The sequence below is a fragment of the Protopterus annectens genome, chromosome 10.part0 (genome assembly GCF_019279795.1).
Source record: "Protopterus annectens isolate FY-2018-M chromosome 10.part0, PAN1.0, whole genome shotgun sequence".
Lineage (NCBI taxonomy): Eukaryota > Metazoa > Chordata > Ceratodontiformes > Protopteridae > Protopterus > Protopterus annectens.
The window spans coordinates 1,704,748,947-1,704,770,033 of record NC_056744.1 but is presented as its reverse complement, the minus strand read 5'-3'; the positions used below and the strand labels follow the sequence as shown (position 1 = coordinate 1,704,770,033).

The 21,087-nt window shown below is 40.9% G+C and overlaps 1 protein-coding gene and 1 pseudogene across 1 annotated transcript in view; both read right to left on the bottom strand.

The window, feature by feature from the left end:
- Window positions 1–21,087, bottom strand: part of LOC122813936 (zinc finger protein 614-like) — a 980,134-nt gene that overhangs the window by 880,602 nt on the left and 78,445 nt on the right. The window lies entirely within an intron of this gene.
- Window positions 18,210–19,680, bottom strand: LOC122812893 (annotated as a pseudogene).

Here is a 21,087-nt window from a genome sequence, read left to right as displayed (position 1 = left end):
GTGAAGTACACGCACACACATTTGTGAACAAAAAGTTGGTTATACTATGAGGTGTAAAGGGAAAAAAAATTTTTTTATATGATGATATCATATAAAAGTATATATATATATATATATATATATATATATACATATACACACACACACATATATATATATATATATATATATATATATAAAATATACATACGTTTTATATATATATATATATATATATATATATATATATATATATATATATATATATATATAAAATAATCATCATCATCTTCTTCTTTCGGCTGTTCCTGTTATTAGGGGTCGCCACAGCGGATCACCTGTTTTCATTTCTTCCTGTATACACATATACGTACACACACACATATAGATATAGATATATATATATATATATATATATACACATGTATGTACACATACACACACACACACACACACACACACACATACACACACACACATGATATATATATATATATATATATATATATATATATATATATATATATAGACATATTAGCCTGGCAATAATACAGAAAAACAACCTATGACCAAAGTGACCCAAAAAGTAAATAGCTATGTTACCAAGCCCAAAAATTGATTGTCTATGATGGGGGCTGCTATTTCTTACATCAAATAGCCTTCATCAAAAACAAGCCTAACTACTTTGGGCAGACCGCTTCCAACACAACATGGCACATAAAGTTAGCTATGCACCTGTTACCTGCCCAGCAGTTAACAAAGTTTGAGAAACCAACATAACCAACAGGAACCTCCTAAGTCAAGCCAAGCAACTGGTAATCCTTGTCCAACTTAAAACAAATAAATAAATAAAGGACAGTCTCCATACTCCTACACAGCTCAAATTCTTGAATGCCTTACTATCAAACTTGCGAGTTATCGCATACCCTAAGACTGTTACACTCACAGTTAAAAGTCCAATGGCAGTATTCTGGCTGTCTGTGGATATGTGGCTGCATTTTGGTAAATACACCTTCCTAGCGCAAAAGCATAATGTGCTTAAGGCACAGATATTATGGATAGCAGTTTTATTTGGATAAGGGGTATTAGATATGAATACTAGCATTCATAGTGATACACATAACTTGGCCTCATCTGCATACAAAAAGAATGAACATCTACTGCCATACTTTTTAATAGGAGGCTAGAATGTTGACTTTACTTCAATACAAGAATTTATTTTAGTGCTTAGGAATACATGCTCAAACTACTGCCGGGATTGTTGGGAAAAATAATTTGCGTTGGTGTCATGGAAGTGCTTGTGCATACATGGTCAAACTACTGACAGTATCTCTAGGGCAAATGAGTCATTTATATGTGAGTATAGTGCTTGTGCATACATGGACAAACAACTGAAAGGGTGATTGTGGAAATTATTCTTGAATGTGTCAATGAAGTGCCTAGCATACATGTGTAAACAACTGAAGTGATTGCTGGTGAAATGATTCCTGTATGTGTCACCAAAGTGCGTATGGAAGTGGTCAGACTGCTGAACTGAATGGTGGGGAAAATTTATTTAGTGGCATTGTAGTGCTGGATAAGGAGCAAGTCAGGGTCAGCTATCTGTCTGGTACCCGGGTCCACCACATCACACAGGCACTCACGTCTCTCAAAAACAGGCACTGTTATGACTCTGTCAGAGTCCATGTTAGTGTCAATGACTTGACAAGTACCTGTCTGGATTATATGATGAGAGACACAACTGAGGTCACACGTTAGATGTGTCAGGCAGATGTACGTCCCAAGCCATAAGCAATATTTTACCTTCAAGTAGGATAATGTCTTAGTACAAACCAAAAATGATGGACTTCAATACTTGGCTTAGTTTCTAGTGTCATTGTAAGGAGATACAGTATCTGTCAGCCTGGGTTGACATGACTGACCATCCTCGATGGTTTGCCAGCGATCGTCTTCATCTGTCACTAGGCTTGCCATCCCTCCGTTTTTTTTCCGGACTATCAGGAAATCAAACTGATTCTCCGGTAGTCTGGAAAACACTGTACAAACTCCGGTATTCTGTTTCAAAAAGGAAACAGACTATTGGAGTTTGTAAATCGGCTGATTTACTATGCTTTCTTTACAGAAAAGCATAGTAAATCAATAAACTCTTGGAGCGAAAAGAGGCGTTCCCGTTGAGTGATGCTGTCGTGACATCACAAAATAGGAGGTATGTTGGCGGGAGAGGGGGTTGGGATGGGCGGGGTTACTGGTGACGCGAGGGGCGTGGCTTTGCTCCGGTTTTAGCCGTGAAGCAAGGTGGCAACCCTATCTGTCACCCATGGGATTTCCTCTAATTGCCGAGGCTATTGCTAACCCTGCAGTGCCTTTTTACGCAGTGTCTCAAGGATATAATTCCTGATGTAAAAAATCCATATAAAAACAACCTCAAGGTTATGCTGCTAAATGCTAGGAGTCTTAACATGAAACTGCACTCACTGGACATTTGTGCAGTCACAGAGACCATGTTCACACCCGTGGTGAGAACACCAGCCATACTGGGCTGCAACTCCTTCTACACGTTTTGAAAACAAAGTGAAGGCATGAAAACTGCAGGAGGTAGTGTTGCATGATTCATTACAGATAAATACACCTCCAGACTGGTGCAATAGTAGAATTACCTCAACATAGTTCAGGTGCAATTACGTGTTTGTAGGACACCTAATCAAGTAAATGGCAGATACAGGACTGCCTTCATCAATCTGGACACCCACTCTGTCTATTGGGATGCACTGAGTCCATCAAGATACATCCAAACAGGCTGATGGGCAACATTAACTAGACATCCATTGATTGTTTCAATTACTTGTGGTATAATTCACTCGCTCGAAGCACTCCTAAAAATGGAGAACATCAACATTTGTGCTGTAATGGAGACCTGGTTTAAAGTGGCATAAAGCACCCCTGTGCTACCAGGCTATAATTCATTCCACAACTTTCGGCCCCGAAACATGGATTAAAGCTGCATAGGTGGTGGTGTCTCCATATTCATAAAGGATATGCACACCTCCAGACTAGTAGCCCAGCATAACGCAGAGGAGATGCTTCTGGTACAACTAACATTGGGTAAGATGGCAATCCAGATCATAGCCTGCTATAGGTCCCGACTCTCACTCCACGTTCCTAAGCAGTCTGGAATCTATCAAGGTCCAACCCAACACTCTCATACTAGGAGACTTCAACTACCCCTCCATCAACTGGGAAAACTACTCAAGCACCAATACACTGGCCCAACGCTTCCTGGAATTAGTTAACTGCAATGCCCTGGACCCTACTGGAGGAAGCAATATCCCTGACTTGGTTATTACTAAATTGGGCAACTGTTGCTCTACACCAGTAGTCAATGTCTCCCTGGTCAGATCTGACCATAAACTAATCACCATGGAAATCCACATCACACACACACACACACACACACACACACACACACACACACACACACACACACACACACACACCAAAAAGGTAAACACCTTGAAAAACTTCTCTAAAGTTGACTTTGGGCTCCTAAAAACAGAGGTGGCTAACTTCATGGCACACATGCCAATGGAAAATAGCTGCAAGACTGCAGAATCCTATACCACTGCACTGTACGAACATGTACATAAATCTATGGAACTAGCCATACCCATCAGAACCAAGATGATCTCCTCCAAAAAAAGGAAGTTAATCTGGTGGTCCCCTGACATTAATAAACTGTACAGCAGAATAAAGAAACTGCTGCAGAAAAAGGTGAAGTCCCAAGACTGGAAAAACTCCCTTATTAGCCTCAACAAAAAGTTGAGATCCCTCATCAAATCCTCTAAAGCCAGCTATGCAGACAGAATTGCGTCAGACACTGAAAATAATCACAAAACCTTCTGCAGTTATATCAAGAACCACCACATCAATACCTAGATTTGCTCTGAGTTACTGCATAATGGTACCTCCTATACTGACCCAACAGATATTGCCAACATACTGGCCAAAAGATTAAGTGCCAACTATACCCCCCAAATGACAAATCACAATACTGGCAGAATGCCAGGCACCCAGCATTACTGCAGCACAGGTTAAAGCTGCATTGTCCAAGGCCAAGAATACTGCTTCAATGGGACCCAATAATATCATTGGTTGTGTTCTACATGAACTACAAAGCGAACTGGCACTGCATCTGTGTGCCCTGTTCAGTCACAGCCTCACCTCAGGCTTTGTCATTACTGAATGGTGCACTGCTACCGTCATCCCTGTCCATAAAGGGGGAGCAACTATAGACCCTGGGAATTATTACCCCATTAGCTTGATGAGTCTGAGACCCCACACATTTGGGCAAAGGGAGATTATGCCTGCTCAATCTGGTTGACTTATTTGAGTCAGTCCACAGGGCTGTGGATAAAGGTAAGGCATTGCATACAACCTACCTCAATCTGGCCAAGGACTTTGATACTATTCCTCACTCGGGAATTATTGATAAAAGTCACCAGACCAAGCATCAACACATATTATCAGTAGTTGGCTTGCAAAATGGCTCACAGATAGAACACACAGTGTGAAAGTAGTAGACTCAAAATCAGACTGCCGACCAGTCACAAGTGTAGTCCCACAGGGATCGGTCCTGGGTCCTCTCCTGTTCGACATCTACTTCTCTGAAGTCCAGGCCAACACAAAGGGACTTTGACCAAGTTCGCACATGACTGCAAACTGGGAGCCATTACTAACTCCCCAAGTGATGCAGACAGCCTACAGAAAGGCCTCACTGAGACCAGTGACTGGTGTTGAAACCATAGCCTTAAGCTTAATGCCGAAAAATGTGTCGTCATCCCATTTGGTAAAAACTCAGTTCCCACTAATTACAACATTGATAGGAGCCCACTGAACACTTAAGGCGTTATAAGAGATCTGGGGTTGCAGGTTGACAGCAGCCTCTCCTTTGACCACCACATTGCCACTGTGGTCAGAAAGTCCTTCTGTGTGGCTTATCTCATTACCAAGGGTTTTGCATCCAGGAATGAAGAGGTCATCATCTCTCTCTACTCTTCCCTCATTAGACCAACCATTGAGTATAATGCCCCATTTGGCATGTACCTCACTAGACACCTGTAACAGCTGGAGAGGCCAAAAAAGTAACTCACGAAGAGGATCCTAGGCATTAATCACATGCCCTACACGGACAGAGTCAAAACACTCCGGCTATTGTCTGTCTCATATCACCTAGAGGCAATCTTTGCTGACTTACAAAGCCATGTCTGGCCCAGCTCTGTTAGAAATGCTACATCTAAAGAAATCCCACTCCCTCCACACCACATGCAAAGTACAAGATAAAACTAAAGGTTCTGTGGCTGACAAACTTTACTTATGACTGCAAACTGCATGTGGTCCATTAATCTCCAAATAATGTCAACATCCTACATGACGGTTTAACACAAACAAATGACTGGTGCCAAAGTCATGTTCTTAAACTCAATGCAAAAAAAATGCATTATCCATTTCTATTTGTATTATGTTCATGCTAGCTACCACAACAATAACACCCTAAGTATGCACTCACAGCAACCTTACCTTTGATCACCTTGTGGCCACCGCGGTAAGAAGGGCATTCTATATTGCTCATCTCACAAGTAAGGGCACTGCATCCATAAAAAACAAGTTATATCTGCAAAGTACTCTTCCCTCATCAGGTCAATAATTGAGTACAATGCCCCTTTTTGTATGTACTAGAATAAGCACTTGCATGAATTCATGAGACTACAAAGGTTCCTCAAAAGGAAAAGTCAAGCTTTTCAGCATGTGTCCGCTGTGGAGTCTCTGAACTCACTGCCAGTTTAGTCTGTCTCATACAGACTGCTCAGATGATTGATGCCTTGCATATAAAGCAATCTTTGACCCTGCTTTACTGTACCTGCTGCATATTCACCATTGGGATAGCACACAGGTTACTTGCTGTAAAGAACTTAACCTGGTTGGCGACATTAATAGTACCTAAGGGAGGGAGGGGCAGATTTGTCTCGCAGAGCTTATCACAACATTGGAATGGACTGTCCCTTCATGTCAAACAGAACACCTTATTGGCCCTCTTCAAACGCTATCTGGATGATTGGAAGGGTAACATTAAATTGACCATCAGAGGTTTCACCTGTGTCCATCCTGGACAGGGGCAAGTGGTGCTTATTGTGGAAAAAAGGGTAAAACATGGCTAGGCTTTTTAGGGCCTCATGGCCACTAGCCTAGTAACGTCCTATGATACAATGCTCCTATGTAGCCTCACCTTTTCCCTATCTGTAACAACACTGATTCTGCAGCTGAAGGATATTTCATAGGTTCAACGGACAATACTAGTCAACTGGCTGGGAAGCCCTTATAAGCCTAGATGCAAATTTTGCCCTTGTTCTCACATAGTTAGCAGCAGTGTATTCATGTCCACCATGAACACAGATGGGATCCTAGAGGTATATTTTCTGTTTCCCATGCAGTCATCCCGGTTCATCCTAAAGATGATTAGTGAGGTACTGGCCAAGGCTCTTGCTACCCTCATAGTGCCTTTTTATGCAGTGTCTCAAGGACATTATTCCTGAAGTAAAAAGTCAATTTAAAAACAATCTCAAGGTTATGCTGGGATCCCACAGGTATATCTCCTGTTTCCCATGCAGTTTTCCCTGTTCATTTTAAAGATGGTTAGTGAGGTACTTTGCTTGACATGGAGAGGAGTCTATTCCACAGATGGAGTCTTTGGAACACAAAGATATCCAGCCAACAAGCTCAAGTAATGTTGCATACCAGGTTGAGGCCTTGCATGCAGGTTTAGTGAGTGGAATTAGACTTACGGATATGCAGCAACTCTATCAAGGCTGCAACTGACACAGCCCTGGATGCCACACACAGGTCACCAATGAGCAGTCTGGACGAGACTGAGTAGAGGGACAGGACTGTCAGCCTACCTGTACAAGATAGGTGTTTGAGTCCCTGGATCTTCCTTGTCATGAACCTCTGGGGTCTCTCATGCATGTGCTTTGCAAGATACATGTCAGAGAGGGTATTGTACTTGACAATGTGTGTGAGAAGGAAGAAGTACAGAGATGTTATGACTTTTTACAGAAGGGCTAGATTTTTGTGTCATATTTCTGGTCTGTTTCTCATAAATTTGTGTTTTCTGTCGGCAAATTGTTGATAATTCCTTTAAGGTCAAAGACCAAAAATAAGGTCAGAAATTTAAGTTTCATATCTCATACCCTTTAAAAAATTCAAGGTAATCCAAAACCAGTTATTCTATCAACTTTCTAAGCTTGTAAAGCAATATTTAAAAAGTGTCCCTATTTTTGGGACTTTGTCCCCCCATTATTTGCGGCATTGTCCACATTTTTGGTTCTAAGAGGTGACAATCCAGCACTACACCGCTCAGCAAGAGGCCCTCACTTCACTGTAATAAGCAAATCGATACATTGCAAGCGATTGGTTAATTACAGTTAACATATATAACCCGCTGCTCTAAGTATCGGTGGCAGATGTGAACTGGAATTTTTAGTCAAAGGCTAAAAGTATTAAAAAAAAATAAAGTTAATGTTCCATTTTCTGGCACACTACACAGATTGCCAGATGCATGTCACCCACCCCCCATGTCTCATACACTCACAGACACACGCAGACATTCGGGTTTCAGACGCGCACTATTCTTTTTTCTCATGTATAGGCAACTCTCTTTGTCATATACACTCACAGACACAGTCTGTTCAGCATTCACACACACATACAGACATACTGCTTTCACACGCGCAGTTCTTTCACTCCTGCATTACTCACTCTCTCTCATACACACGCATACAAGCTTTTTCTGCATTCACACAGACATACATACTGCTTTCACGCACGCACTCTTCCTTCTCTCCTGCATTACTCACTCTGTCATTCACGCATACACAGCCTCTCCGGCATTCTTACAGACATACATACTACTTTCTCGCACGCACTGTAAATTCTGTCATACATCGCTAACTCTGTCACACACACACACACACACACACACACACACACACATTCTCTTTTCAGTCATTGTAGTCTCATACAGACGCTTACACAGTCTCTTCTGCATTCACACAAACAGACATTCTACTTTCACACACGCACTATTCTCTCACATGCATACACAGTCTCTCCAGCATTCACACACACAGACATTCTGCCTCCACTCATGCATTTACGAACCCACATGCAATCAGAATGCAAAACACACACACACACATGAAAACATGCCCGGCAAACCACCTGACTGTAGATATTTTCGCAGGAACTCATTTTTTCTGCTTTACATCCGGATGTTGTTTTCTTTCATATCGGGGGCCAATGTTGTTTTCTTGCAAATTGGGGGCCAAACGTTGATAGCTAGGAAAGTACTGGCAGTGCTATGCTCCAGCACCACACCCCCTTTGTAAGAGCCGCTCAAAAAAAAAAAAACGGACAGCTGTAATAAGCCGATTGATACATTGTAAGCGACCAGCTTATTACAGTCACATCTACATGGATTTGACTTTGGACTGTTTAGAAACATTTAGATAATAGAGAGGTTTCTAAGGTACAGGCAGGGACAGAAACCAACGTAGCCTATAGAGCTTACTGCTAATCTGTGTAGAGGCGCTTGTTCAACTAAATGATTTTGTGCAAATTTTATTTATTTATTTATTTATTTATTTATTTAAATTTGTTGACCGGGAGTGTCCGACTGGACGTGGGTCCATTTTCAACGGAGGCCCGGGGAGAAAAGCTCCACAGTAAAATAAACAGACAGTAGTTACATTGGATTACATAGCGATTAACAATTTAACATAGAAATTACTTACAACATATTTACAGATGAAGAACATAGTACATCAGTAGACAACTAGAATCTTTATCTGTGAAGTACATAACAGGCATTAACAAATGTAACAATGAGAAGTTCCTGCTGTATAATAAGTACTAGGCTTATGAGCATCTGAGCTTGCTATCATCAAGGTAGTTAATGGAGGTGAAAGGTAGTAGTTGGATGGGGTGGATGATATTAGAGTGGGAGTTGCAAGGGCATAGCCAGCATGTTTTTAGGTGCGCTTTTAATAAAGTTTTGAAGTTGGTGCATGATGGTACGGAGGTAATTGTGGGTGGGAGTGAGTTCCATAATTTGGCTATGACGCAAGAGAATAGTGCTTCACCAGCAGAGTTATTGGCTTTAGTGATCTGCAAGTGATTTTTGTTGCTGGATCTTAGTGTTCTGGTGGTGCGATAGGGTAGGAGTAGATTCTGGAGGGATGGGACATTTAGTGGATGGTTTACTAGTTTGTGGGTGAGTGAGAGTTGATACCACTGAAAGAGGTGAGGGAGTTCAAGCCAGCCCAGTTCAGCAAGTGAGAGACAGTGGTGACTACGGTAGGATGCCCCTGTGGTGAATTTTGCGATTTTGTTGTAGCAGGTCTCTAGCTTGTTTAGGTCACATTGCCTTAGGTTGGTATATACTGGAGAGAAATACTTGAAACAATAGCAGAAAAAAAAATAATGTATACATTTTGGGGAAGAAATGTGGGCAGAAATTTGTATGCAGTCTACTTACCAAAAAACACTTTAGAGCAACTAATGTATTTTTCCAAGACTTTGCCTGCAGATTATATGAAGGAAACTCTTGATCCAGTGATGTTTTCACTCCGGAAGAAAACAGGCGACAAAATAGAGTTCCACAGCAAGTTATGTAGGACTTTATATTAGCTAAGAAATGGGCCGTTCAAATGAATGTGACCAGCAGCGGCCTTAGGTCAGCTGGTGCCCTAGGCAAAAGGGCTCCAAGGCGCCCTCCCACACCACCCAGGTGCCCCCATCCTGGTCTACCTACACCAAATAAATACTGGAAAAGCACCCCTGCTAAAGCGGCGCCCTAGGCAGCTGCCTAGTTGGCCTATGCCTAAGGCCGGCTATGAATGTGACGACACAGTGTGGGAGGATCAGCAGTAGAGGGAACTACTGATTTGAGTGCGTCGAAGGTACGTCACAAAGGTGGAGACCTATTCCACCTGAAAGGATGCTTCAGTAAAGAATGGGGGATGGGTGTTCCTGCCCTACACTAGGGAAAGTAAGAAATGTACAACTAACTAGATTCTTGGTGCATTCTGGTAACTGCTGATGGCTGGGATGTGTTTACGGGGATAAAAGAACACTTGCAGTTGAGGTAAATTGTAGTGGAGCCTGGAGTTTTCCTTTAACTGCATGCTACAACAAAGTAACTGACACCCACTACAAACCCTACCACTAGACCAGGCAGTCGAATATTTCAATAATACCTTTATGAAAGTGCTTAACACACTAGCCCCCATCAGGAAACATAGAACTAAGATTAACTATGCTCCTTGGCTAAACAGAACAACAAAAGTTCTACTAAAAGCCAGAGATAATGCATGGAAGAACTGGAAGAAAAATAACACCAACCAAGATAAAAAAAAGATAACAACTTAGAAACCAGGCCAAAAAAACAAATAAAAATGGACAAACAAAACTACTTCCTAGGGATCCAAAACAAACATTCAAAAAACCCCAAAAAGTTCTGGCAAGCTTTAAATACCCTTCTAAAACCTGGCCAAACTACAACCCCAGCACCCAACACCAACAATGATAATGACACCATAGCCTCCCAGTTTAACCATGACTTCACAGACTCTATTCTATCCTTATCTACCCAGCTATCCAACAATAAACCTATGCTCACCCCAACTTTAGATCACAATAATTCACCCCCTTTTACCCTCTCACCCATACCCACCTCCACAGTAAAAAAACTACTTTCTAAACTAAAACCCACCACTCTCGCAGCAGATGGCCTACCCACTACTTTTCTAAAGTTAGCTGCAGAGTCCATAGCCTACCCCATCTCACTTTTTATAAACCGCTCCATACAGGAATCCTACATCCCCCAACAATGGAAAGTGTCATATATAATACCCATACACAAAGGAGGTAACTCCTGTGAGCTATCTAACTATCGTCCCATTGCTATCCTATCCCCCCTTTCCAAGCTTCTGGAGAAATGTATTCACACCCAGGTGATGCACTTCTTAACCTCACATAATCTCCTCTCCCTCACACAGCATGGATTCTGCCCTAACCATAGTACAACTACTGTTCTTCTCTCCTTTACTGACCAGGTTAACCAGCTTAGAAACAACAACAACTTTGTATCAGCCATATTCTCAGTTCTATCTATGGCATTTGACATGGTCTCACATAACCTACTTATAGACACTCTAACCGCCATCTCCTTCGCACCCTCTGCTACTTCCTGGTTCAAAAACTATCTCTCTGATAGAAAACAGTCAGTAAAATGGCAAGGCCTACTATCACCACTACTACCAACTACTGTAGGCATTCCACAAGGGTCAATACTAGGTCCTTTACTATTTACCATTTTCACCAACAATCTACATACCTCCACCCTACATGCATCACTTATACAGTATGCGGATGACTCAACTCTAATCTGCTCAGCCCCAACCATAACCACACTTCAGAAACTTACCCAAGAATCCTTCTGCTCTGTAGAAAAATGGATTACTGATATCCACCTTATTCTAAACCCCAAAAAGACCAAACTACTTCTATTCACCTCCAACAAATACAAAACCACAACTCTTCCCTTCACCATCACCTCCAACAAGCACAGTAATCTCTCCCTCCCCACATACCAAACTACTCAGTGTTGAAACAGATCAGGATCTTAACTTCAATGTCCACATCTCTCAAACCATTAAAAAAGTTCATAAAAAATTAGGAACTCTATACAAACACAAACAGTTCCTATCAGACCAGGCTCGTATCACCCTAGCCCAAACCCACCTCTTGTCTACCCTACTGTATGCATCACCAATCCTAATTCATATCACGAAAACAGACCTTGACAAACTAGAATCATGCTACAATAAGATTGCAAAATTTGCCAATAACTCCCCTTTTAGAAGTCATCACTGTCTTGCCTTAAAACACCTACAATGGTTAGAGCTCCCTCAACTAATTAGGTACCACCAGCTAGTACTCACCTTCAACATATTAAAGCATCCCCACAAAATGCCAGCCCTAAACCAAATACTAAACCAGTACTCAGTAAACCATCCTCTACGCTCATCTAAAAAGACCCTGCTCTGCATATCCAAAGCCAACGACACTGCAGGAAAAGCCCTCTTCTCTCATACCATTGCCAAGGAATGGAATAAGCTCCCCCAAAATATATTCTCAGCCACTTCTATCTCACTGTTTAAAAAATCACTCAGGCCACACCTCCTGAAGTCATGGCTCTGTCCTTACATTGCATAAATGCTTTCCTAAAGCCACACCTTCTGCAGTCATGGCTCTGTCCTTGCATCACATAAATGCTTTCCTAAAGCCACACCTCCTGCAGTCATGGCTCTGTCCTTGCATCACATAAATGCTTTCCTAAAGCCACACCTTCTGCAGTCATGGCTCTGTCCTTGCATCACATAAATGCTTTCCTAAAGCCACACCTCCTGAAGGCGTGGCTCTGTCCTTGCATTACATAAATGCTTTCCTAAAGCCACACCTCCTGCAGTCATGGCTCTGTCCTTGCATCACATAAATGCTTTCCTAAAGCCACACCTTCTGAAGGCGTGGCTCTGTCCTTGCATCACATAAATGCTTTCCTAAAGCCACACCTCCTGAAGGCGTGGCTCTGTCCTTGCATTACATAAATGCTTTCCTAAAGCCACACCTCCTGCAGTCATGGCTCTGTCCTTGCATCACATAAATGCTTTCCTAAAGCCACACCTCCTGAAGGCGTGGCTCTGTCCTTGCATCACATAAATGCTTTCCTAATCTACTTCATTTCCTCTTTCTCCTCTCTATCACTACTCACTATGCCTAACACTTAGTACTTCACAAAATCCTAAACCAGGACTACTCTCAGCTACGTTTTCCTACTATATTGCCGTCTGTGATGTCACTTTGATTGCACCAGGTATGAGTATATCTACTCTTCTCTTTTTCCTCCCAAATAATCAACATCCAAGGTCCGCTCTGACAAATGTAAGCCCACCTTGAAAGAACTTTGTATGAATTATCTTCTTGATTGTTAATAACTCTGTATGAAACTAATTTTCTTTTCCTTCACAAAAAACAATATCCAGGGTTCTCTGTCTGTAATGTAAACCTGTCTGGAAAGATCCATTGTATGTAAATTTTTATTATTTGAATTTTTTCTGACTGTTTATGTTATACTGTATAAAACTGTTGTTGTGGAACTTTTCTCCCCAGGCCTCCACTGTAAATGGACCTAGTTCCAGTCGGACTTTCCCGGTAAACAAATGTAAAATAAAATAAATAAATAACACCGATAACTAAGGCACTTTGGGAGCTTAATATGATCATCTCTAATTCAGCCAATACTAGGGTTGCCAACTTTTCATGTCAAAAATTCTGGACATGAACATGAAAGCAAAATGCAGTACCCCCCCCCCCCCCACACACACACACACATGCCCCCCCCCACGCATGCGGTACCCCACACACACAGCCATTCTGGTGTCCCATTACTTGGCTATCTCTCCATTTCTCCCCAATTGCCATAAATACTGTTCAAAACTCTGTGTGCATACTGTTTTCGGCTTTACTTCTACAATGATTACAGATACTTGGATTTAAATGTAAAACTTTTATTTCGAATTTTACAGCACAAAACACTAATAGCCATTTGCTAAGCAAGCAATACAGTCTCTCCCAAATAGACATAGCTTTAACACTTATTTACCTTTAAAACTCACATTCAGTGAAACAAAATTGAAACCTACAAAGAAAATGCATCTGGCCAGTGGTGGATTAAGTTTACCTTTGGGTTTTTTTCAAATCATAGGCCCCTTGCACACATTTTTAAAGCCAAGAAAAAGTTCTTTGATTTACCTTCCTGATTGCATTAAATTTTAACACACAATAACGGCTAGCAGACATGAATTAGCAGCCATCACAACTTTAAGACTGGTATGCGTATGCTCATGCTCATGCTCATGCTCATGCTCATGCTCATGTAGAATCTCTAATGAAACAAAACTGGCATATTACTGATATACTTAAATAGCATATATTGCCAGGCTGTGGCAACACAATCATCTAAAATGTTGGATATGTTAACCGTATGAAAATGGCCATATGTTAGTTCCCTTAAAGCAAGTAAGCAAACATCTGAGTATGCAGTCATACACTTGTGTGTGTGTGTGTGTGTGTGTGTGTGTGCGCGCGCGCGCGCGCCCACGCACGTGCATGTGTGAATAAAACTCCAGTATCCAAGAGTAGTTATGAAAAGCATGATTATCAAATGAATTATGTTCTTTGGGTACAGTTTTTGGTTAAACTGTTATGTAGAGTGTTGACAGTGTGTTTATTATTTGGCTGTGAGTAAACCGGGCAACAGTAAGACTCTGAATATATTTTTGTGTATCTACTTTTCCTAAGACACACAGTGAAATGTACTGTGTTAGGCTGCAGAAGTGTTGGTCTAGCTGATATTGCAGATGAATAAGGTTATGAGCTGTCAATGCACTGCTTCATGTAATGCAGGGCTTGATTAACACAGCTTTCATTTGTCTACTGTGGGACTGACCTGTTCACTTCATCAGACAGTACTCCTGGTCTGCCACTAAAAGGGATGCTTGTATCCAATTGCCTGTACACATCACTTTTGGAATTCTTGCACCGTTCACATTGTCATTAATCATTGCTTCAGTAAATGATATCTAACTACCAATCGGAGCATATATCTTGAGGTTTGCTGTTTAGCAAACATCTATCATTGTTTTTTGCTTTAATTTTTGAAAATACAAGTTTGTAATTAAATCCAATAATCTATGTGTTCATTGTAATACTAAGGAAGAAAATAGCTTGTGCACTAACAGGTTTGAACAGTATTTTATAGTGACTGGGGAGAGAAATAAGTACTTGGATATTGGTATGTCTGGGGGTCTGGGACATCCAGTTGATTGCACTGCTTAGGACCTCACTTAATCACAATCTTATGGGAACGTACACACACTTTGCATCTTCTTTAGTTTGTTTCAAGTGTAAGGTTACTGCTCTGGTGCAATATGTTCATGAGTTATCACCTGAATGGTGGACAAAAGTCAACTGGGTTATCATGGAGGTGTACAGATGTAAATCCACTTCACAATGGTGGATGATGAAGTGACCCCAGAAACTACACACCTATTAGTCTGACTAGTCTAATATGCAAAGCAACAGAGTGAATTAACCTGGAAAGGTTCAAAGACAATGGACCCAACGCAGTTTGGCTTTGATAAGAGAGGGCTATGTCTACTTAACCTGGTGTACTTCTGTAACAAAGCCACTAAAGCAATGCTTGCGGGTGAGACGGCGCACACAGTTCCAACCGACATGGACCTGGCTAAGACATTTGGCAGAAAAAAAGACAGAAAATCCACCCAAGAATGACCAATCAACAAAATCCACAAATGTTCCAATTAAAATATAGTCTTTTAATACGAATAAAACTTCAACTTGGAATAAAATGAAAAATAAAAAAGCTCAAAACTGTCCATTGAAGATATCCGATAAGCACTACCGACTGTTGTCTTCCTCAGATCATATACGATTATTGGATATCTTCAAGGGACAGTTTTGAGCTTTTTTATTTTTCATTTTATTCCAAGTTGAAGTTTTATTCCTATTAAAGGACTATATTTTAATCATAACATTTGTGGATTTTGTTGACTGGCCATCCTTGGGTGGATTTTCTGTCTTTTTTCTGCCAATATTGACTGTTTTTTTGTGACAGACCACCTCTACCATTTGGGAGTTATCTATTCATTTGTAACATGGCTAAGAAATTTGGTACAATATCCCACTCAGGTATAGTTGACAGGCCCAATGAATTTGTCATAAACCATTACATATCTTGCTGGATTGCAAGCTGTCTCACAGACAGGACTTAGGAAATCAGGACTGGTTATACCATGTCCACTAAAAGACCATTGACAAGCTAGGTACCTCAGGGCTCCATTTTGAGATCAATCCTATTTGTCATATACCTCTGAGAGGTAAAGGTGAACCAAGATCCTAGAGGACTTAATAATTGTGAGTTATGACAGATTCTCCCTTGACACAAACATGTTAAAAGAGGGTTTACCACAAATAATGGGTTGCAAAGGCACGGACTACAACTCATTGCCAAAAAGTGCAATATAGTGCTTTTGGGAAAACCTGCCACCCAAGCTAAGTACTCCATCAATAAGACACCCCTAACAGATGACCCAGTATCCATGGATCTGGGAACATATATAGATAATAATCTGGCCTTTGACCTACCTGTGGCCAAAGTAGTAAGACAATCATCCTATGGCACCCAAATTCTAACTTAGGCAATGGCATCTTGGTCAAAGGAAGTCATAGTGCCACCATATTTGGTCCTTATCAGATGAATCAGTGAGTATAACGCCCTCTTTAACATGTACCTGATCAGACATATACGCCCATTGGAATAGCCTCCAAGGGTTCCTTCCCATGAGAATACAGGGTATAAACACATTGCCCTACCTGGATCACCTTAAAGCCATATCTGTATACTGCGTCTCAGATATACTACTGTGAGGTGATCTATGTCTAGCAAACAAGGCATCTTCGATCCAGCTCTGATGGACGTTGTTTACCTGACATTAACAAACAGCATTAGACCCACCTGAGCCAAGGGTTTAAATTTTTCTTGTGACATGAATAAGACATGTTGGTGCGATAGATGTGTCTCACAGAATCTCCATGCTTTGGAGCAAAATGCCCCTCCATGTTTAGCAGAGTCTACCCCGATCTAGATTTAAATGTAACCCTGAGCGAGACATGGTCAGTTGGAAAGCCATACCAGTTCTGGCCCCATGTCTCAGATAGACAGAGGCACAGAGTATCTTCCTAAGTAACATACCCCTGTATTAAATGCCCCTGATACATAGTGACCATTACCTCTCAACCTCTTAGCACAGGAAATCTGGAAAAAGCTCAAAATTAGGGTGGGGATAAAGGCCTAAAAATAGGGACATATTTTAAACATTACTCTTAAAAATGTAGAAAGTAGACAGAATAATAGGATGTGTGTTATGATGCGTTTTTGTGGAGGATATAGAATCGGAAACTCAAATATATGTAAATATTTAAACACTGTAATCCTCAGATATTTGTCATAAACCCACAGATTTGATGAAAAACAGACCAACAACATGAAGCCAAAATCTGGACAGTTGACACCTACTATAGGGACTCAACTGGGCTGAACTGCATGGCTAGGCTTATAGAGGCCATAGTAATCATTAGCCTAGTATACTCCTATGACTAAACACTAGGTATGTACCTGCTGAGGCACATGCAGCAAGTAGACTGTCCATAGAAGCTCCAGTCAAAAGAGTACAGTGTGTAAACATGTCTTACATAGATCACCTTAAAAACTTATGGCTATACCCTCTTTCCTTTCCTTTCTCCAAGGTAGCGGACAAAAGTCGGAGGTATGATCTGAAAGAACAAGGTAAATGGGAACATACGTTTTGTGAGTGTAAGGATTTGGCAGACTTTAAAAATTACAAGCAGAGAACTCTGTCAGAAGTATTGCCCGAGCAAATGACTGCATCCAAGGAAATGCTTTTTTTAGCTAGGATATAAGATCTGAATTGCCTAGACATTGTGGTGGCTGGCAAAACAGCCATTTTACTACAAAATGGAAATCAAAGTCTTAACCAACTACATTATAAACCATCACTCTGTCTACTATCAGGTTGCCTTCCTGACACCCTTAGTGACCATTATCTAACCTATCTTCTCAGACAACACATAAACCCAACTAACCTAAATACTTATCATCAGATCCGTAATAAAAGAAACTTTTCTACAGACTTCATAACCATCCTAAATCACTGTAATTGGTCACCTATCAAACACCTACCTCTAGAGGAAGACTTCAGTTTTTTAATACAGTCTTCTTTAGGATACTAGATGATCTCGCCCCTCCCAGGACTACAAGAGTAAAGACAGTGGGAGTTGCAAGGGCACAGCCAGCATGTTTTAGGTGCGCTTTTAGTAAAGTTTTGAAGTGGGTGCATGATGGTATGGAGGTAATTGTGGGTGGGAGTGAGTTCCATAATTTGGCTATGGCACAAGAGAATAGTGCTTCACCAGCAGAGTTACTGGCTTTAGTGATCTGCAAGTGATTTTTGTTGCTGGATCTTAGTGGTCTGGTGGTGCGAGAGTTCTACACAGAATGCAGTGACTGCAAACAACCATGTGTTTAACTCATAGTGATGCCAAAGCACATAGCTGAGGAGGATTGGAAAAACAAAAAGGCAAACTGAGACTATAAGAACTGGAAAATGCTGATGGAAAGATGACACATGAGAGGCACTAAGAGACATCAACACAGGATCAGTCATACCATGGATAAAATGCAAAATGGCAGTCAACAGAAGGCACATGTTGTGACTGAGACAAACCAATCATTCTTCTGGTATTAATCCACTCTGTAGAGCCAAAATAAAAAAACAAAACAGGTGCAACAAAGCCCAGGCGCTTGTCTTCATCTTCAGTGGATCATATGAAAGCCAAAATTCCTAGCCCCAAATAATGTGCTACTGAGGAAATCACAGCACTCATGCCTAAAAGTCAACGTTGAATCACAGCCACTGATTATAAGACTGTAAACTATTTTCCAGAAATCATCCCATGAAACAGTGCAGTTCTGGATATCTTCCTCTTTTGCTACCTTAGCTACAAAAATTAAGACACTTGCTTGTACTGTTAGCCTAGTAAGCCAGAAGACTCTCATAACATCAGGAAAACAAATTCTCTTCCATGTTTCTTCTAAAAGGATCTGTAGTCCATACAATCTATACATGTGCATTACTAGAAGATGCATGTACCTTGCTGAATAGTAAAACCATTTCAGTTTCAAAGTCAAACAGACGGTTGCATGCAAAGTCACAACCATACCAGACATGATGGCTACAAAAAGACAAGTGTCCACAGGTAATTCAAAGACTGAGCTTACTACAGGAAACAAGAAGTCAAGTATTATTAGCCCTGCAAATGTAGACTGAATGTGGACCAATGTTACATATCCAATTCCAAATATGAGTTGAAGGAAAGCAAGTGCTAGCCACAAAGAAAGTCCATTTCTAATCGGAAGTGCATCTCCAAAGGCTGTGAAGTAATGAATGCTATAAAAGTCTATCTGCACAGTTGAACAGTAATTCACCAACACTGATGCCGAAGCTAGGAGAACAGCACAGAATAACAAATAAAATTGGAAAAGTGCTCTCTGAGATAAAACTAGGATGACACTGAGGACAAGTAACTCTAATAATTTGAGTACAGTCGGAACTGCTGTATCAACCCATCCTGCCTCTGGATCATGAGAGGAATTAAAAATGGCATCAATAAAGAAAATACAAGGCGCTCGCAAAATTACATCAAACATTGCCCGGGCGTGATCCACCAGATGTCCCTGGGATGTTTCCATCGAGAACCTAAAGCCAGATTTTCACCCAGCTGCACAGATCTTGCTACTAACCAAATGCCGAACCTTCACCTGGAGACTCCATTCCCATCAACTCCCATCAATAAGCCAATCGACACAGGTGTGTAAGCGATCACCTTATTACAGTGTGCTCTACACCCCCTGCTCTGTCTTTTAGGCAGCACCACAACCCCTCTGTAGAATAAAATAAATATAAAAAAAAAAAAAAAAGCGGGCTTCACATTAATAAGCCGATCGATACATTGTAAGCGATCGGCTTATTACACTGTGATCTACATCCCCCTGCTCTGTCTTTTAAGGCAGAACCACAACCCCTCTGTAGAATACAAGAAAAAATAAATAAATAAATAAATAAAAGAAAAAAAAAATGGACTTCACAGTAATAAGCTGATCGATACAGGCATGTAAGCGATCGGCTTATTACAGTGTGCTCTACACCCCCTACTCTGCCTTTTAGGCAGCATCACAACCCCTCTGTAGAATAAAATAAATTAAAAAAAAAAAAAAAAACGGGCTTCACATTAATAAGCCGATCGATACATTGTAAGGGATCGGCTTATTACATTGTGATCTACATCCCCCTGCTCTGTCTTTTAAGGCAGAACCACAACCCCTCTGTAGAATCCAAGAAAAAAGAAATAAATTAAAAAAAAAACGAAAAAAAAAAACGGACTTCATAGTAATAAGCCGATCGATACAGGCAAGCGATCAGCTTATTACAGTGTGCTCTACATCCCCTGCTCTGTCTTTTAGGGCAGCACCACAACCCCTCTGTAGAATCAAATAAATTAAAAAAAAAAAAAAAAAAAACGGACTTCACATTAATAAGCTGATCGATACATTGAAAGCGATTGGCTTATTACATTGTGATCTACACCCCCTGCTCTGCCTGACCCATCTGAAGAAGCAAACCCCGCCAAAAAAAAAAAAAATGGACTTCACACAGTAATAAGCCAATCCATACATTGTAAGCGATCGGCTTATTACAATTAAACCTACATCCAGGGAAGAAAAGTAAAGTGGATGTTCCTTTAGCTGGCACCTTAGATGGCCAGATGCATGACAACACACACACATGTCTCTTATACACACAGACACTCAGACATTCTGCTTGCTTACACACCAATTCATTCTCTCATGCTCACACACAAGCATAAAACAGTGTTTTCTGCATTCACACAGAGATACATACTGCTATCATGCACGCACTAATTTCTGGATTCAAAACACACACATTCTGCTTTCACGGACACAAACCTTTCTACATTTACATACTGCTTTCATCCACGCATTCAGACACAAACACTCTTACACATACATGCATGTACTGTAGCAGGGTAGTTGGACACTAATATCGTACAGCAATTTTACTAAGGAGGCATTGCATACCAAACCCTGACAATAACTAATAATACATTTGCACAAAAAGCCAAAAGACACAACATTTGCACAATGCTAAGATAGAGGAGGAGAACAAAAGGAAAAAAAAGCGGCTTTAAACTTTAGTGGCAGAATTGTGGCCAGATAGTTGTATCCGGTCCAGATAGTTAAATCAACTTACCGAAACA